This window comes from Orycteropus afer, unplaced genomic scaffold (assembly GCF_000298275.1).
Source record: "Orycteropus afer afer isolate SDZICR_OR568_19922 unplaced genomic scaffold, OryAfe1.0 scaffold00500, whole genome shotgun sequence".
Taxonomy (NCBI): Eukaryota; Metazoa; Chordata; class Mammalia; order Tubulidentata; family Orycteropodidae; genus Orycteropus; species Orycteropus afer.
In genome coordinates this window covers 786,774-799,955 of record NW_006922087.1, presented here as the reverse complement: position 1 = coordinate 799,955, position 13,182 = coordinate 786,774, and the positions used below count along the sequence as shown (strand labels likewise).

At 36.2% G+C, this 13,182-nt stretch overlaps 1 protein-coding gene and 1 non-coding gene across 2 annotated transcripts in view; both read right to left on the bottom strand.

Moving 5' to 3' along the window:
- The window catches only part of PCSK2 (proprotein convertase subtilisin/kexin type 2), a 495,543-nt gene that overhangs the window by 338,632 nt on the left and 143,729 nt on the right, over window positions 1-13,182 (bottom strand). The gene's annotated exons all lie outside the window — the stretch shown is intronic.
- On the bottom strand, window positions 9,501-9,607 carry LOC122151508. Its single transcript, XR_006164183.1, has one exon. It is a non-coding gene; the product is annotated as a U6 spliceosomal RNA (small nuclear RNA).

The window sequence follows — 13,182 nt, the reverse complement described above, 5'->3', positions numbered from 1 at the left end:
GGAGGAAGTGGTAGGGGAGCTGTTGCATTGTGGTAAACTGTGGTCAATGTCATGAGACAAAGTATATGTGAACTGCTGTATGGAAAGTGAATTTTCTCTGTAAATCTTCACCCAAATCACAAAAGAAAGAAAGAAAGAAAGTATTAAGTGGTCTTAATAAGTGGGCTGTTAACCAAAACCAAATCTGTTGCTGTTGAGTTGATTCTAACTCATGGTGACTCCAGGCATGTCAGAGTAGAAGTGCTCCCATAGTTTTTTTTATGGTTATAATATTTATGGAATATTATAAATCCAGGGCTTTCTTTCACAGTGCTGCTGGGTGGTTTGAACTGTCAGCCTCTTAAGTTAGTAGTAAAGTGCAAACTATTTGCACCACCCAGGGACCTAGTGAGCCGTTACTGGTCCTGAAGAAGAGAGAAGTGATGGTTAAACAAAAGAAAAGAGTTACTTCTTGGGAAGTTAAAAGGAATTGCAAGTTCCCTCTGTTTGCCACCTGTGCAGTTGTTGTCACGCTACAACCACTCCTACACTGATTTCAGAATTTGGACATGGATGGAGAAATGGCCAGACTGGACAGCTGACTTTTGAAGTTTGAAGTCCAGACAAATCTAGTTTCTGAACCTAAAAAATGCAAAACTGTCTTTTAAAGTCATCTGCTTTGTAAAGAACCTTTGATAAAATGACACGTTTGCAACCAAAATAGATCACTTTAAATCATAGAGGTTATGGAGAAGCAGTTAGGTTATCAAACCTGTATGGAATATCTGTTATTTATTTATCTGTGTCCTTCTTCTTGGTTAGGCCTGCCATGGGCACAAAATGAACGAAGAACTGGTAGATAGGGTAGTATTTATTGTTACAGATCTTTTGAACAAGTTGGTTGGATGGCATTTAAAATATATGCCAATTACAGAAAGAGGGAAAGACAAAGAGAAGTATTCTCTGGGAATATTACTATACCCATAAAATCAGTTTTAGAGCCATTGCTTTATGTCTTGGAAAACTCACAGCTTTCTGTTTCACTCCAGTCTAGATCCTTTGCAGAGTCAGCCAGGAGGGTCACACTTCATGGAAAGAAGACTGTGTGGGAGTCAGAAGATGTAGGTACTTGTCCCAGACTTGACTATCACTATAAACCACACCTTGAAGGCACATCTGTCATTGTCAATGTGCAATTTGATAGCCCAAGGTGCATCCTAAGAGTCAAAGACTTCTTCACATTCTCCTTGAATAGATCTAAACACCAACCACTTTTAGATTTACTCATTGGTTCATCTTGGAAGACCAGTGACTAAACCCTTTTAATTTCAACATTGGTTAAATGATGATTGACACCACTGTCTTGGATACTTAGTGCTGCAATAATAGAAATACCACAAGGAGGTTGCTTAACAGAAATTTACTCTCTCACAGTTTAGGAGGCTAGAAGGCCAAATTCAGGGTGCCAACTCTAGGGGAAGGCTTTCTCTCTTTGTCAACTCTTGGAGAAGGTCTTTGTCTCCTTTCAGCATCTGTAGACCTGGTATCCCTTGGAAATCTCCATGTGTCTTGTCAGATCTTGTTTGATACAACTTTCACTAGGTATAGGAGGTTCTCAGCACAGGGACCCTAAGTCCAAAAGATGCACTCCACTTCTGGCTCTTCTTTCTTGGTGGTAGTCAGATCCCCACTCTGCTCACTTCTCTCCCTTTTTCTCTTGTAAGACAAAAGGTGATGTATGGTACACACCATGGAAGCTCCCCTTACATCAGATCAGGGCTGTGACCTGAGTAAAGGTGTTGCATCTCAGCCTAATCCTTTTACAACTGATTGTCTAATCTCATCAGATCACATCATGGGGCATGATTACATCATTACATAACTGCCAAATCACTGAGAATGATGGCCTGGGCAAGTTGACACATATTTTTGAGGACACAATGCAATACATGGCAACCATCTAACCCGTCATTGCTTATGTTAGGATAACAATTGGCTATACATGTTTAAGGAGCTTTGGTAGCATAGTGCCTAAAGCACTTGACTGCTAACCAGAAGGCTGGCTGTTCAAACCCACCAGCCACTCCTCAGAAGGAAGAAGGGGCAATCTACTTCTGTAGGGATACTGTCTTGGAAACCCAAGGAAGGGTCGCTATGAGTTGGGTCCATCTCGACGGCACATAACAACAACAACAACAATACGTGTTTAAGCTCATTAATAAAGATATACATATGAGATATTAATATAATCTAAATTTATCAGGAAATAAATTATTACACTTAAGTGAATTTCTCCAGGATTTTTTTTTAAATAGGTGTTTTAAATGGAAATCTCTCTAAAATCTACTAGAAGAATGGTAATTAATATTTTTTCTTAAAAAGTTTTCATTATTGTGCCTAATTAATACTATGAATAAATGGGAAAGTCTCAGAAGAGCTGTGCCTTGCACTTAAAGTTAGTTATTGGAGATTTCCCCTAGAGCCAGCACTCTGAATTCGGACTCCTAACCTCCTAAACCACCAGCCACTCCTCGGAAGGAAGGTTGGGCAATCCTACTTCTGTAGTGATACTGCCTCAGAAACCCAAGGAGGGGCCGCTATGAGTCGGGCCTGACTCAACGGCAAATAGCAACAACAACAACAACAACCTCCTAAACTGTAAAAGAATAAATTTCTGTTTGTTATAGCTATACACTTGTGGGATTTCTGTTGTAGCAGCACTAGAGAACTAAGACAGTTGGGAATATTCAATAATAGATTTTCACATAAAGGAAATATTATTATACCTGGTTTATCATCACAAATGCTTTTTGGCTTGTAATAGTAACCAAATTTTCAGACCAGTTCCATGGGGCAAATGGTTAAAATTTAGAGATTTTTTTTTTTGCATTTCTAAACCTATTACGTGACAACAAATGTTCCAGAGAATCTTTAATTAAGGAAACAGCATGGTAAATGGAATGTGTCCTTAGAAGACCATCTTTTTAACTTCAGCTTTTCTACTAACTTTTTGGGACACAGTGAAAGTGAGAATCATGCATGAGGATCAACAATGTCACTTCCAGCTCAACAATTATATAATAGGCATCTTTAAAGCTTTTATTTCCTCCTCACCACTATAATCCTTGCAGTACCAGGCAGTGTTTTATTATGTTGCACACAGGATAGCTTTGAGTTGGAGCCAACTTCACAGCACCTAACAAGAACACCAACATAGTATTTACTGCTATTTTATGGTTATACGAAGAGACCATCCAGCATTAGTCCATCTATTCTGCTCATGGGCCAAGCTCTCCATGATCTAGCTCTACTTTGTACTGTTCACTTCAGAATGGCCTTGCAGGCATTTCCATTTCATCCCTCTAAGCTCTCAGTTCAAATTTCAGTTCCTCTCTATTAATCTCTGGTCACCAAGGAGAATTAATTATTCCTTCATTTATGTTTCTAGAGCTTGTAACATGTGTTTCTGTAATAGTCTTCTTCATTAGCCTGAATATTCAACTTTGTATTCTCAGTGCTTGCAAAAAAGAGCCTCCAAAGATATTTGCCAAGTTGAATAAGATAAAACCTGTGAAATAACAATGCATGATGTAGGGAATTATAATCTTACAGCTAACTCAACATGGGTGACACCCTCATTTCTGGGGCTGATTTAGCCAGATAAGATATTTTAAAAAATAACATCTCAACCACTCTCATTAGAGTGAATAAATGAGCCAACTCCATCTAGGATAGCTTTTTTTTTTTTTTTTTTTTAATTATTGTGATGAAAACACATATAACAAAACATCTGCCAACATAACAACTTCCACATTTACAGCTCAGGCACATTGATTACATTCTTCTTGCTGTGCCACCATTGTTGCTATCCTTTTCCAAAATATTCCACCACCATTAGCATGAACTCAACGAGCCGTAAACAAAAACTTTCCCTTTTCCACTCCCTCCTACACCTGGTAACAACTAAATAAACTTTGGTGTGCATATGTGTGTGTGTGTATATAATTTTTTTTCCGACCTATCTAGGAATTTCCCTTCCTCTCCCCTCCCATCCCTGGTAACCAACAAAGAGTTTCCTCCCATTTATAAACCTTTCCTTGACTATTTACAATAGTGTACTAAAAAAAATATTTGTCCTTTTGTGACTGACTTACTTCACTCAGCATAATGTCCTCCTCTGAGCTCATCCACATTATGTGGTGTTTTGCAGATTCTACATTATTCCTTAGGGTTGCATAGTAGTCCATTGTGTGTTTGTATCACAATTTGGTTATCTCTCGTTGATGGGCATGTAGGTTTGTTTCCATCTTTTTGCTATTATGAATAGTGCCACCATGAATATGGGTGTGCATATATCTGTTTATGTCCTGCCTCTCACTTCTTTAGGGTCTGTATGTAGAAATGGAATCCTGGATCATATGGTATTTCTATTTCCAACCTTTTAAAGAATCGCTATACTGATTTCCACAGTGGTTGTATCATTTTACAGTCCCACTAGCAGTGTGTGTGAGAGTCCCAATCTCTCCACATCCTCGCCAGCATTTGTTATTTTCTGTCTTGTTGAACTTTGCTATTCATGCTGGGGTGAGACCTTATCTCATGTTTGTTTTGATTTGCATCCCTCTAATGGCTAATGGTCACAAACATTTCTTCATGTGTTTGTTGTCTGCCTAAATATCTTCTTTGGTTAACTGTCTGTTCATATCTTCTGCCCATTTTTTAATTGGATTGTTTGTCTTTTTGATGTTGAGGTGGTGAAGTTTTCTATAATTTAAAAGATAAGTCCTTTGTCTGATATGTCATTGCTGAATATTTTTCTGTAGGTTCTCTTTATACTTTTTTGAGGAAGTCTTTTGATGCACGTAAGAATTTAATTTTTAGAACATCCCAATCATCTACTTTATCTCCTGCTGTTTGTGCATCTTGGTTTATGCTTGATAGTCTATTAATGCCATAAATTGTTGTTGTTGTTGTTAAGTGCCATCGAGTCGTTTCCGACTCATAGCGACCCCATGCACAGCAGAACGAAACACTGCCCGATCCCGCACCAGCCCCACAATCCCTGCTATACTCGAGCCCATCATCGCAGCCACTGTATCAATCCATCTCGTTGAAGGCCTCCCCCTCTTTCGTCGACCCTCCACCCTACCAAGCATGACATCCTTCTCCAGGGAATGGTCCCTTCTTACAACATGACCAAAATAGGTGAGACGAAGTCTGGCCATTCTTGCTTCCAAGGAGCATTCTGGCTGCACTTCCTCCAGGACAGATCTGTTAGTTCTTTTAGCAGTCCACGGTACTTTCAGCATTCTTCGCCAGCACCACAACTCAAAAGCATCAACTCTTCTTCGGTCTTCCCTATTCATTGTCCAGCTCTCACATGCATACAAGGTGATTGGAAATATCATGGCTTGTGTCAGGCGCACCTTAGTCCTCAAGGAGATATCCTTGCTCCTCAGCACTTGAAACAGTTCCTTCGCAGTTGACTTTCCCAATGTTACACGACGTCTAATGTCCTGACTGCTGCTTCCGTTGGCATCGATTGTAGAACCAAGCAATGTGAATTCCTTGACAACCTCAATCTTCTCTCCATTGATTGTGATGCTGCTCATTGGTCCAGTTGTGAGGATTTTTGTTTTCTTTATGTTGAGATGTAATCCATACTGCAGACTGTATTCTTCAACCTTCATCAGTAGGTGCCTTAAGTCATCCTCACTTTCAGCAAGCAGAGTTGTATCGTCTGCATATCTCAGGTTGTTAATGATTCTTCCTCCAATCCTGATACCACGTTTTTCTTCATATAGTCCAGCTTCTCGGATTATTTGCTCAGCATATAGATTGAATAAGTGTGGAGAAAGAATACAACCCTGACACACTCCCTTCTTGATTTTAAACCATGTAATGCCATAAATTAGGGCCCGTAAATTAAGGAGCTCTGGTGATATAGTACATAGGGCATTTGACTGCTAACCATAAGGCTGGAGGTTCAAACCCACCAGCCAACCGTTGGAAAGAAGATTGGGCAATGTACTTCCATAGAGATACTGCCTTGGAAACCCAAGGAGGGGTCGCTATGAATCAAATCCACTCAAAGGCAGTGAGTTTGATTTTTGTTTTTAAGTTTGCCCCTATTTTTTTCTTTGATGAACTTTATAGTTTTAGGTTTCACATTTAAGTTTTTGATCCATATGGAGTTAGTTTTTGTGTATGGTGTGAGGTATGGATCTTGTTTCATTTTTCTACAAATGGATATCCTGCCTTTCCAGCACCATTTGTAAACGAGACTATCTCTTCCCCATTTAATGGATTTTGGCCCTTTGTCAAAAATCAGCTGACCATAGGTGGATGGATCTTTTTCTGGGTTCTCAATTCTGTTTCACTAGTCTATGTGTCTGTCATTGTACCAATAATAGGCTGTTTTGACTACTGTGGTTGTACAGTAGGTTTTGAGATCTGGGAGTGTGAGACCTCACACTTTGTTCTTCTTCTTCAGTAGTGCTTTGCTTATCTGAGGTCTCTTTCCTTTCCATATAAAATCATTGATTGTTTTTTCCGTATCTTTAAAGAATGTTGATGGATTCTGCATTGGGATTGCATTGAACATATATATTGCTTTGGATAGTATTGAGAGTTTCTCAATGTTCAGTCTTCCTATCCATGAGCATTGCATGTTCTTCCATTTATTTAGAATTCTTATAGTTTCTTGAAGTAATGTTTTGTAGTTTTCTTTTAATAGGTCTTTTGTGTTCCTGATAAGGTTTATTCCTAAATATCTTATCTTTTTGGTAGCTATTGTAAATGGTATTGATTTCTTTATTTTCTTTTCAGAGACCTCTTTGCTGGTTTTGTACGCTGATCTTGTATTCTGCAACTATGCTAAATCTTTCAATAAGTTCCCATAGTTTTCTTGCTGAGTCTCTTGGGTTTTCTATGTATAGGATCATATCATCAGCAAACAGGGATAGTTTTACTTCTTCCTTACCAATTTGGATGCCTTTGATTTCCCTGTCTTGCCTTATTGGCCTGGCTAGGACTTCCAAGACAATGTTGAATAGCACTGGAGATAGAGGGCATCCTTGTCTTTCTGCTTTTTGCAAGGGGAATGGTTTCAGTCTGTCTCCATTGAGAATAATGTTGGCTATTTGTTTTTCATATATACCCTTTATTATGTTGAGGAATTTCCCTTCTATTCTTATATTTCTGAGAGTTTTTATTAGGAATGGAAGTTTGATTTTTATCAAATGACTTTTCTGCATCTATTGATATGCTCATGTGATTCTTTTCCTTTATTTTACTTTTGTGATGGATGCTGTTGATTGTTTTTCTAATGTTGAACCATCCTTGCACACCTGGTATGAATCCCACTTGGTCATGATGTATTATTTTTTTGACACGTCATTGGAGTCTATTGGCAGATTTTTTCATCTATATTCATGAGAGATACACGTCTATAGTTTTCCTTTCTACTGGTGCCTTTGCCTGGTTTTGGTATCAAGGTTATGCTTGCTTCATAAAATGAATTTAGGAGGATTCCATCCTTTTCTATGTTCTGAAATAGTTTGAGTAGGATTGATGACAGATCTCTGAATGTTTGGTAGAATTCTCCAGTGAAACCATCTGAGCCAGGACTTTTTATTGTTGTTGGTAATTTTTATTTATTTTTTATGATGTGCTCAATTTCTTCTTTTGTTGTGGGTCTGTTCAAGTCTTTTAGCTCAGTTTGTGTTAGTTTAGGTAAGTACTGTGTTTCTAGAAATCTGTCTATTTCTTCTAGGTTTCCAAATTTGTTCGAGTACAGTTCTTCATAGTATTCTGATATTATTATTTTGTTGTTGTTTTTGGTTCTGTTGTGATGTCACCCTTTTCATTTCCTATTCATGTTAGTTGCATCTTCTCCTTTTCTTTTGTTAATTTTGTCAGTGGTTTGTTGATTTTATTAATCTTTTCAAAAAACCAACTTCCAGTCTTGTTGATTTTTTCTATTATCTTTCTATTTTCGGTTTCATTTATTTCTGCTAGAATCTTTATCATTTCTTTTCTTCTGGTGACTGTAGGCTTTTTTTGCTGCTTTTTTTCTAACTGTTGGAGTTAAGGTGTTGATGTTGGCTCTTTCTTCTTTTTTTGATGTGTGCATGTCTTGCTATATAAATTGTCCTCTGATCACTGCTTTTACTGTGTCCCAAAGATGTTGGTATGTTGTGTTTTCATTCTCACTTCATTCAAGGAAATTTTAATTTAATTTTTTATTTCTTCTATGATCCAGTCTTTTTTAAAAGAGAGTGTTATTCCATTTCCATGCATTTGCTCTTTTTCCATTGGTGTTCCTAGTGTTGATTTCTAATTTTATGGCATTGTGATCTGAGAAGATGCTTTGTAGTATTTCAATGTTTTTTAATTTATTGAGGCTTGCTTTGTGGCCTAACATATGGTCTATCCTGGAAAATGTTTCATGTGTGCTGGAAAAGAATGTATATTGTGCTGTTGTTGGGTGGAGTGCTCTGTAAATTTGTATAAGGTCAAATTGGTTGATTGTATTATTTAGTTCTTTTGCATCTTTGTTGAGTTTCTTTCCAATTGTTCCGTCTTTTATTAAATATGGTATATTAAAGTCTCCTACTATTACTGTGGAGTCATCTATTTGTCTTTTCAATTCTGTCAAAGTCTGATTTGTACATTTTGGGGTTCTTTCATTGGGTGCATATATATTTGTTATAGTTGTGTTCTCTTGTTCATTTGATCATTTAATCATTATATAATGTCCTTCCTTGTCTCTTATGGTGTTTTTTTTTTCTTAAAGTCAATTTTATCAGAAAGATTAATATTGCCACTCCTGTTTTTTTTGGTCACCATTTGCTAGATAGATCTTTTTCCAGTCTTTGATTTTCAGTCTATTTTTGTCTTTGTGTCAGAGGTGAGTCTCTTGTAGATAGTATATTGATAAGTCATGTTTCCTTATCCATTTAATTCATTCACATTCAGTGTAATAATTGACAAGTATGAATTTATTGATGTCATTTTGTTAAGTTTTTTTTTTTTTTGTGCGTGTGATATTGCTGATTTCTTTGTTCCATATAATTTTCTGTGTTGAGCTCATTTTGTTTATGAATCATGTCATCATCTCTTTTATTGCTTTATTATTTTCAACAATAAATTAATGTTTTATTATTTGTCAAATATTTGTACTTGTTTTCTTTTTCATTTTGATGTGAAGGTTTTTATTTTTCTTTGAGGTTATCCTGTGATCTATTATTTTCTTACCAAATATTAAAACATTCTGCTCTATCTCACAATTGTCTTGACATCCTTACCATTTAGAAGTTCTGTAACTACACTATTTTTTCCCTCTTTTTGGTTTGTAGTTGTCCTCATTTACCAATTGATGTCTCTGATTCCCTTTCTATAGTCCTGTAAGCTTATTTTACTTTGGATACTTCTATAACTGGGTTGGTTTCTGGGTTATGTCATCATGCGTGTTAATCATTGGATGTTGTTTGTTGTTCTTGGTTCTCTGTCTGAAGGGCTGAAAATATGAATGCTTCATGAATTTCCATGTCAGTCTTGTGCAGGGGCCATGCTAATCTTCTCTGCATAGTTCCAATTTTAGTATATGTGCTGCCGAAGCAAGCACTCTAGGATAGTTTTTCTCCCAAATTAGCTACTGAAATGAGAGATACATGACATTTGCATTTCAAAGTTTTTCCAAGTACTGATATAGTTTCAAAGGAGACTTTTCTATAAGACTTATGCAAAAGAGTTTATATGTCATTTATCCCATACTGCTCTGAAATCTTTACACAGGACCTTTAAGGGATTCTGAAGTCACTCAAAGTATTCCTGTTAATGGAATCCAAGGGTTTAACAAGCTTTTGCACAGCTGGAGTGCTAATGAGAAGTAGGGTACAGACAACACTGAATCACAACTTTCATGCAGTATACATTTGAACTTAGATAAAAGCAGTTCACTTTCACACCTCAATGTCCACTAGATATATTAAGTCATTACCTATTTGGGGCCATATTCTTTTTGTTGATTCAGATGGTTCCCTTTAGGAAATGTATCAGTTTGTGTGGGGGTTCATTCACCAGTAGGTCTTATTTTGAATTTTTGTTTGACATACTTCACTCACTCATTATCAATGGCAGATTGAAAGCAAATCAACTAATTAACCTGAATAATTTATCTAAAGAGAAACAACTGAGTAACTTAAGAAGCTCACATAACTTTGTACAAATTGCATTGCCAGCACTCTCTGGCTAAAGGGAGATAAGACTGTATTGTCCATCTTCACATTCTTATGATTGGGCTTTTGAAAGTCCTATAAAAATACTTCATCCTAATATATCCACAGTTCATTACCTAAATACTCTATGCAAATTCTATCCCCATTTTGCCAAAAAAAAAGTTTTACAGAAAAACATTTGCTAAGAAAATACTGTGGCACTTACAATTGGATGCCTGAGATAACAAAATTCCATTACATAATATTTAACTTGATTACAATAATATTGTTCTTTTTAAAATAATTTATTTTATTTTTGTTGTTTTTGAGAATATGCACAGAATTCACAGCAGAAACATAGAAGAAATTCAACAATTTCAACACATACAATTCAGTGACGTTAATTACATTCTTCGAATTATGCAACCATTCTCTCAACTTTCCTCATTAACATAAACTCACTGCCCTCTAAGTTTCATATGTAATCTTCTGAGTTGCTGTTATCAATTTGATCCCCTACAGATATATCTTAAACGAGCACAATGCTCAAGACAGACAAGCTCTGGTAGCTTAGTGCCTAGGGCACTTGACTGCTAACCAGAAAGCTGACAGTTCAAACCCACCAGCCACTCCTCTGAAGAAAGATGGGGCAATCTACTTCTGTAGTGATACTGCCTTGGAAACCCAAGGAGGGGTCGCTATGAGTCGGGTCTGACTCGACAGCACATAACAACAACAACAACAACAAACTACTGTTTGTTTTTAAGACTTCAGGGGATATTTTTGGCTCAAAGTTTAAAATTATCTCACGGCAATAGTTTCAGGAGTTCATACCAACTTCATGGCTCCAGAAAGTCTAGAGCCCACAAGAATTTGAAATCTGTTCTTCTGGTCTCATGGTAAGAGAGGCAGTTGTTCATGGAGACAATTAGCTACCCATACCATATCCTTCTTCTATTCCTGACTTTCTTTCTTCTCCTGTTGCTCCAGGTGAATAGAAAACAATTGTTGTGTTCTACATGGCTACTTGCAAGCTTTTAAGATCCCAGACATTACTCAATGAACTATGAGGTAAAACAGAAGCACTAAACACATTACTAGGCCAATTAACTGGGATATCCCTGAAAGCATGACCCTAAACCTTTCAAATCAAGGAACCAAATCCCATGAGGTTTTTGGTTATACATAAGTAGTAGCTACTTTTTACTTTTTTGTCATTATTGTAAGTATACCTATTGCACAACATTTGCCAATTCAACTTTTTATAGTTGTACAACTTGTTGACAGCACTTAAATTGATCTAGTGTGTAACCTTACCATTAGTCAATGCAATTTTTTGGTCACCATAAACTGAAATTCAGTACTAGATAAGCAATAACCCCTTTTTTCCCCCTCCCTTTTGTCCCTGGCAACCACTAATAAACTGTGGTCTCTATACATTTGCCTTTTCTTGTCTTTTTTATATAAGTGAGGTCATGTAATATTTGTTTTTTTGTGATTGGCTTATTTTCCTTAGCATAATGTCTCCAAGCTCTATCCATATTATATATAGCATGTATCAGGACTTTGTTTCTCCTACTGGCTGAATAATATTCCATTCTAAGTACTACATTTTATTTACTTATTCATACCTTAATGGGCATTTAGGTTGTTTCCACATTGTGGCTGTTGAGAATAGTGCTGCAATGAACATTGTTGTACTAGTAATTGCATGAATCTTTGCTTTAAAATCTGTTGAGTATATACTTAGGAATGGAATTGTTGGATCATATGGTAGTGCTATTTTTAGTTTTTTTGCAGAACTGACAGTTTTTCACATTATGTACCATTTTTCATTCCCTCTAGAATGAATAAGGATTCCAATTTTCCTATATCCTTTCCAACATTTGTTACTTTTCTTTTTCTTAGCCATTCTAGTAGGAGTGAAATGGCATCACGTTGTAGTTTTGATTTGTATCTCTCTGATGGCCAATGACATTGAGCTTCTTTTCATGTGTTTGGTGGTCATTTAAATGTTTTATTTGGTGAAATGTCTATTTATGTCCTTTGCCCATTTTATGATTGAATTGTTTTTTTTTCTTTAAGTTGTGGAACTTATATATATATTCTAGATATGTTAGTAGATTCTCACTAGATATATGGTTTCCAAAGATATTCTTTCAGTTGGTAACTTGTGTTTTCGTATATATATATATATATATATATATATTTAAATAAAGTCTTTTGATGAATAAAATTTTAAATTTTTTATGATATTTCATTTTTTTTATTTTGTCTTTTCCTGCTTGTATTTCTGTTTTGTATTAGATAATCCATTGTTATAAACTAGGCCTAACAGCATTGTCCCTGCGTTTTTTCTAAGAATGTTTGGTTTTAGTTTTCACATTTGGATCTTTAATTCATTTTGGATTTGTTTTGTGCATGATGTGAGATATGAATCCTGTTTCATTTTTTTGCATCTGGAAATCCAATTTTCCCTGTAGTGCCTAAGGCATTTGACTGCTAACCAGCAGCCACTCCTTGGAAGGAATATTGGACAGTCTACTTCTGTGGAGATATTGCCTCGGAAACCCCAGGAGTGGTCGCTATTATTTGAAATTGACTCCAGGGCAATGAATTTGGTTTAGGAATTATTGAAAAGACTCCTCTTTCTCCATTGATTGGGCTTAGTTCTCTTGAAAACAATCAGTTGACCATAGATGTATGGGTTTATTTCTGGACTCTCATTTACATTCCCTTGGAGTATGTCTATTCTTATACAAGTATCAGACTGTTTTGATTATTATAGCCATATAATATGTTTTAGAATCAGAAAGTGTGAGTCCTTCTACTTTGTTCTTGTCGTTAAACATTGTTTTAGCTTTGCAGTGGCTCTTGAATTCCATATGAAAATTTTCTAACTCTGTAAAGAAGTTTGTTGGAATTTTGATTGGGATTGTGTTGAATCTATAGACTGCTTTTAATAATAATAATATTATTTAAT